This window comes from Ornithodoros turicata, chromosome 4 (assembly GCF_037126465.1).
Source record: "Ornithodoros turicata isolate Travis chromosome 4, ASM3712646v1, whole genome shotgun sequence".
NCBI classification, from domain to species: domain Eukaryota; kingdom Metazoa; phylum Arthropoda; class Arachnida; order Ixodida; family Argasidae; genus Ornithodoros; species Ornithodoros turicata.
Genome location: NC_088204.1, coordinates 30,137,222 through 30,142,770, shown reverse-complemented (window position 1 = coordinate 30,142,770; position 5,549 = coordinate 30,137,222). Strand labels below are relative to the sequence as shown.

Genomic DNA, 5,549 nt, shown 5'->3' with positions numbered 1-5,549 from the left:
TAGTTCGTTGCACAGCAACTTGCACACATTTGGCAGGTGCACCACTGATTCGATGATGCTCAAGAACGCCGTTTCAGTCTGTTGGACGTACTGGAAGCATTCCTCAGACGGAACAGTTATGCTGCCAAATAGCTCACCAGGTACATTGTGGGCTTTTAGAAGTGCAAGGAACTGATGTGTGTAGCCAAACGTGTCTGGTTCATCTGGCTTAAGGAACCTTTCGCACACACAGTCATCTGGTTTTGTTTTGATGAAATCCTTAACCATGCAGCCAGCTATATAATACAGTACATTTTCCTCAACAATAGTCGTAGTTCCAACTGATATTGTAGGAGTCGCCAGCGATTGATATGCGTTCTGAGAGGTGGGTTCTCTCACACATCCTGCATTTCCTGTTGTCGCTGCTGTCTGGGAGGAAACACTTGCAGTTGCAAGTTGTGCAAGCATAGATGATGTGTCCCCCTCACAGTTTCCTTGCTTTGAGAGTCTCATAACCTTTGCAATAAATATGTGCTTGAGTCCTGCAATGAACTGTAAGGTGCTTGGATTCTCATTGCACCCATGCTGCTGCCTGATTACTCCAAACAGATTCTCTAGGGGATCTTGTTGTAGCCGCCTTGTCAACAGATGCGAGAACCCGTAATCCCTGTGAAGCTCTTCCCACAAAAGTAGCACACTCTTAATTGTTATTTTCCACCCCCTAATCATGTGTGGCTGTCGAGGAGTGTTGAAAGTCCACATATCAAGCCACTGTAGGCATTCTGTCAGAAAATCGAAGTGCTCAGATCCTTCGGATATCGCATACCGTAGCTTTGTGTCCTTCTTTGTTATACACGAGCTGTTCAGAGCGTCAAAGAGTTTGTCCATTTTCTCTAAAAAATCTGCAGTCGACTTGGCAGATGAAGGCAGCTCATTGAGGGATACAAGTACGAGGAGGGCAAGAGACACAGTGGCACTCATCACCTGTGTGGCTCTTTGCACGTTCATGTCCCCGAAGGGGAATTTATAGACATGCTTCTCCGTGAGCTTAGGTGCAAGGCGTGCACGTAGTTCATTAGAGCTTTCATGTAAGGCTACAATATGCGCCCAATCCACAGTATCTGGACCAATTTTAAGTGTGTGACTACGTAGGTTGTTTCGCACACACTTAATAAGGTGCGGAGTGTCAAATATGAAGAAAATCTTCTCTCCGTTCATGGTGAAGAATGGTTCCTCAGGTGACACTTTTAGAAGGGATGACAAACTGACATTGTTAGATCCCTGGTCGCAAACAACTGCTTTTACTGACACACCTGCTTGCTTGAGCTGAGCAATGACAGCAAGAAGAAGGCTGTGTATAGTGCTTGCAGCAGTTACATTTTTTGAAATCACAAACGCAATTGGCTGTATCCAGCTTTTTGATATGCCCGAGATTAGCATGACCAGAGCCATATTTGCTACACGAGGTGTCCTTTCCACGCCATCATCTGAGTATCCCATGACAATGTCCTGTTTAGCATCATATTGTAAAAGCTGATTGATGGACATCTCATCAAACAGGATGCAGCAGGTTTTGTCTTGTACGCTCCAGTTCTCTGTTGCATTTTTTATCGTTTTAATCACACCAGGTATGATCCCTGGCTTTATGTATATTTCTGAAAGCCATCTTTTGATTGACCTTATGTTTGGCAGCTCCATGGTGTGCGCAATAAATCTGTAGGCTTTAGGCCCATGAAAGTATAGACTCAGTGCAAATTTTTTCATTTCTGCCGGCCATCTTCTACCTTGCTTTTTTATGTGGAGTAGTCTAATGTGGCTGGAGAGCAACATATAGAGGTCACTTGGGATGAAGCGCTTCAGGACACTGAGGGCGTCTTGCTTTGTCACAGTTTTTGTGCGTTGCTTCTCTTTCAGGCGGTTCAAGGCTTTCCTGTACTTGTTGATTTTGTCTTTGAGTCTTGCTATCTGTCGTGCTGTCCGTGGCGTGTGCACATGTCTGTAACGCTTGCGCTTTGATGTGCATCTCTGTTGACCTGAAAAGAGATGACAATGCTACTATGACATATATTTTTTTTACATAGTATCAGCCTGTAAATGTAACAAAAAGGTAAGGGAAAGGGGCTACGAGGTTTCCATTTGATTGAAAGTGGTGTGCCTATCCAGGCAGATTTCCAAGAAACTGTACTGCTTTTTACCCATAATTTTTTTTTTTTCACACTTGCAGACATACGTTTATATTCAAATCTTTGGAGCTTACCTGTGTTTTCAGGTGCATTGCCTTCAGGTGATGCCACCAGGGATGATGACGTGGTAGCAGTGGGGAGCTCTGAATGAAAAGAAACTATGTTAGATCACATTTGCATATGCTTATCGAATACGCTCGGGCTCACCTATGTTTTCAGGCACAGTGTCTCGAGGCGACACCATTATGAGTGCTGAGGTGGTATCGATGGGGAGCTCTGAATGGAATGAAGCCATTTTAGATCATATTTTAATGTGCTCGCTGTATATGCTCGGTCTCACCTGTGTTTTCTGGCACCGTTGCTTCAGGTGGTACTATTATTGGTGCTGAAGTGGTTTCAAAGTGGAGCACTGAATGGAAGGAAGCTACGTTAGATCTTATTTAAATCTGTTCAACGTATGTCTTGAGATTATGGGAAATGTTTTCTCACAGCTGTGTTCTTGTGACCCAGCAGGAGACTGTGAAGCTAGACAGCTTGGAGAAACTGTCTCACTGGTGCTGCATTGCACTTCCTCTGTTGTTTGGACATCAGCACAAATAAACTATATTAGTCATATAATTTTCCGCAGCTCCAATACATGGCTAAGTTGGCTTGTACATTAGAGGCAGGCTTCTTCTGCCGTGAGTACACACATAGTAATGAAATAAGAAAGGAACAAGTACATACCCATGCATTCATCATCTGCAACAATAGGCACACATATGTCGTCACTGATTGCAGTAGAGGCACCAGCACAGAAGAATTCTATGTGAAATAAAAGAAAATTTAATATCAATATTATGGCAGGTGGGGAAGTGATCCTGGGGGTAACCTCAAGTCACTTGAACCTGAGCAATTCTAACTTGCTGCGAAGTCACTCCCAAACTGTGGACATTGCTACACTATTCTCTAACTGTTGCTTACCAGCTGGGGCAAGGAACTGCAGCCTTGCAGCAGTCACAGGCACACTTGGCACTGCAGTCTTTTTGAGGCGTGTGCATGATGGGTCCATAAAGTCACTCTTTGTAAAGTGAATGGAGCAGAGCCTCTTGCTCTTGTAGACGTAGTCCCTTGACTTGTTAGCGAGATCTGGTCTGTTCGCATAACGAAGCCATTGCAGGAATCTAAACAGATGTACACTTTGAAAATTTCAAGCAAAACCTAAAATAAGTGTTAGCAAAGCATTAGAAAATGGACACAGAAATACCTATGTTGCACTCCACACACCAAAAAAGAAAAGAAAAATACACTGGTTCAGTTATAAGAACTTCTAGAACAGTTGCTACTTCTCAGTTGTGTTCTTCCATCAATACCCCTTTCCCTGGCTTTTCATTGTGGTTTAGCATACATTTTACGTTAGTCATGTCTTTTTTGCTTGTGTTAGGTCACTGTTAAGCACATAAAAAGAGTATTTGGAGATAGGACACAAGTAACTAGAAACAGTAACTAATAAGTTTTCGGCACATGTACAGTACACATGTGAAAATTTATAATGTATTCTGTATGTTCCTGGAGATGCACGGCAGCTGTCTACGTACAGCAGTTCAAGTATTTTTACTTCATTGCTCAACATTCCCAGATAAAAGCACATGAAAGTATGCAACGGATCTCTTACCTTTCATCTTTGGGAACACGAAAAAACCGACATTTGGTTTTAATCCCGTTGCTGTTGCACCATTTGGCACAACAATTAACGTGCCCTCGGTGACTTTGATCGGTCATGCCTTCCTGTCGTTACTTTTCAACTTTTGGAAACAGCACATGGAGATCAAAACTACTCAAACTTTTGAAGTAGGCGCGCACTGGATGCAACGAATAACGGCTCGGAGCGCGTGCAGAAGTTTCGTTATCCATGCTGACGTATCATTGGTCAGCTACACTGGAGGGGCCGCAAATCACGTGGTATAAGTAACTACGACTTCAGAACAAGCACAAAACAGATGTTGTATTTAGTAGCACACTTTATTTCTTATAACCTAAAATAGTACATATTCTCTGCTCAGTTCTGTGCGTAAAGTGCAAGATGACTACCAATATGGAGGCGCTGGCATCGAAATCTACCGTGGCGACGCTGTTGGCAGCGCCGCGAAGCTCTACCGAGTAGCATAGGGGTGGCCTCACTCAGTTTCTCTCGGGCTGTCGCGGAAGACGGACGTGCGCTCCGCGCGCTCGCTCAGTTTCTGGCTGGCTCTCGTAGAGAGCAGACGTGTGTTCTCCGCGCTCGCTCAGTTTCTGCCTGGAAGTTACCGCGGGGGAAAAGGTGAGTGATTTGACGCGCTCCTTTTCTCGTATGTTTGCCGTGTTTAGCGGTGACCGCGCTCGTGCTAAGCCTTTTCTCGCATGTTTAGACATGTTTTGCGGTGTCCAAGCCTGTTGACGCATGTTTAGCGATGTGTGGTTCCCGCCTTGTGTTAGCTGCGTAGTGTTGAGGTTATGCCCAAGCGCTCTCCTTTTCTCTATGTTTGCCGTGTTTAGCGGTGACCGCGCTCGTGTTAAGCCTTTTCTCGCATGTTTAGCGATGTGTGGTTCCCGCCTTGTGTTAGCTGCGTAGTGTTGTGGTTAGGCCTAAGCGATCGTCCCCCCGTAAGCCTTTTTCCCCCGATGTGTACTGTTTTCTGTTTAGCAGTAGCGGTTAGACCTTTTCTCTCGCATGCCTAGACTTGTTTAGCAGTGCTGTCATTTTTACCTGCCGCTAGTATCTTGTTCTCTGTCTCTCTCCTCTAGAGCTATGATGGTGGCGCCATCTGGTGTGATGCCTTGCAACTAAGTGGCCACCTGTCGTCGATCTCTGCAACTACCCGACGTCAACAAGCACTGGTCACCCCGGAGCCGTTTCTTCGCCGCGGCATCGTTGATTTTCGAATAAATTGTTTCTCTCCACTCTATTTCTATCTTTTCATTTTATTTTCTACCTATTTTTTTATTTTTTATCAGCTCAAGTAGCCGGCAACTCACATCTTCGTCTGGACGTGTCTTAGATGATCCCCAGTGTAATTAGTGTAATTACTTAATTAGTGTAATGACTCCCTGGTGGGTCCTGATTAATGTGGGGGGTCCCAATTAGCTCTAATTGCTAACTAATGGCGTCCAGACGAAGATGTGACTTGCCGGCTAGTTGAGCTGATACATTACCACTATAGACTTGTTCTGGTTGGTCAGTTTCTATCATAAAGAATAGTTATTTCTAGCATTGATTTTTCTAGCATGTTGCTACATGTTGGTACATATAGCTACATTTGATTATCACGAATATGGAATACTTAATTCTCTTAAGTCTGTATAGCTTGAAATGGGATAGTATCTATTCTTTACATGGTGTTGTCTAGAATGTCTTATAGAAATGGTTTG

At 44.1% G+C, this 5,549-nt stretch overlaps 1 long non-coding RNA gene across 1 annotated transcript; it reads left to right on the top strand.

Moving 5' to 3' along the window:
* Positions 1 to 4,354: 4,354 nt before the first annotated feature.
* On the top strand, positions 4,355 to 5,086 carry LOC135391396 (uncharacterized). The gene is made up of 2 exons (XR_010421923.1): positions 4,355 to 4,461; positions 4,926 to 5,086. It is a non-coding gene; the product is annotated as an uncharacterized LOC135391396 (long non-coding RNA).
* Positions 5,087 to 5,549: the final 463 nt, after the last annotated feature.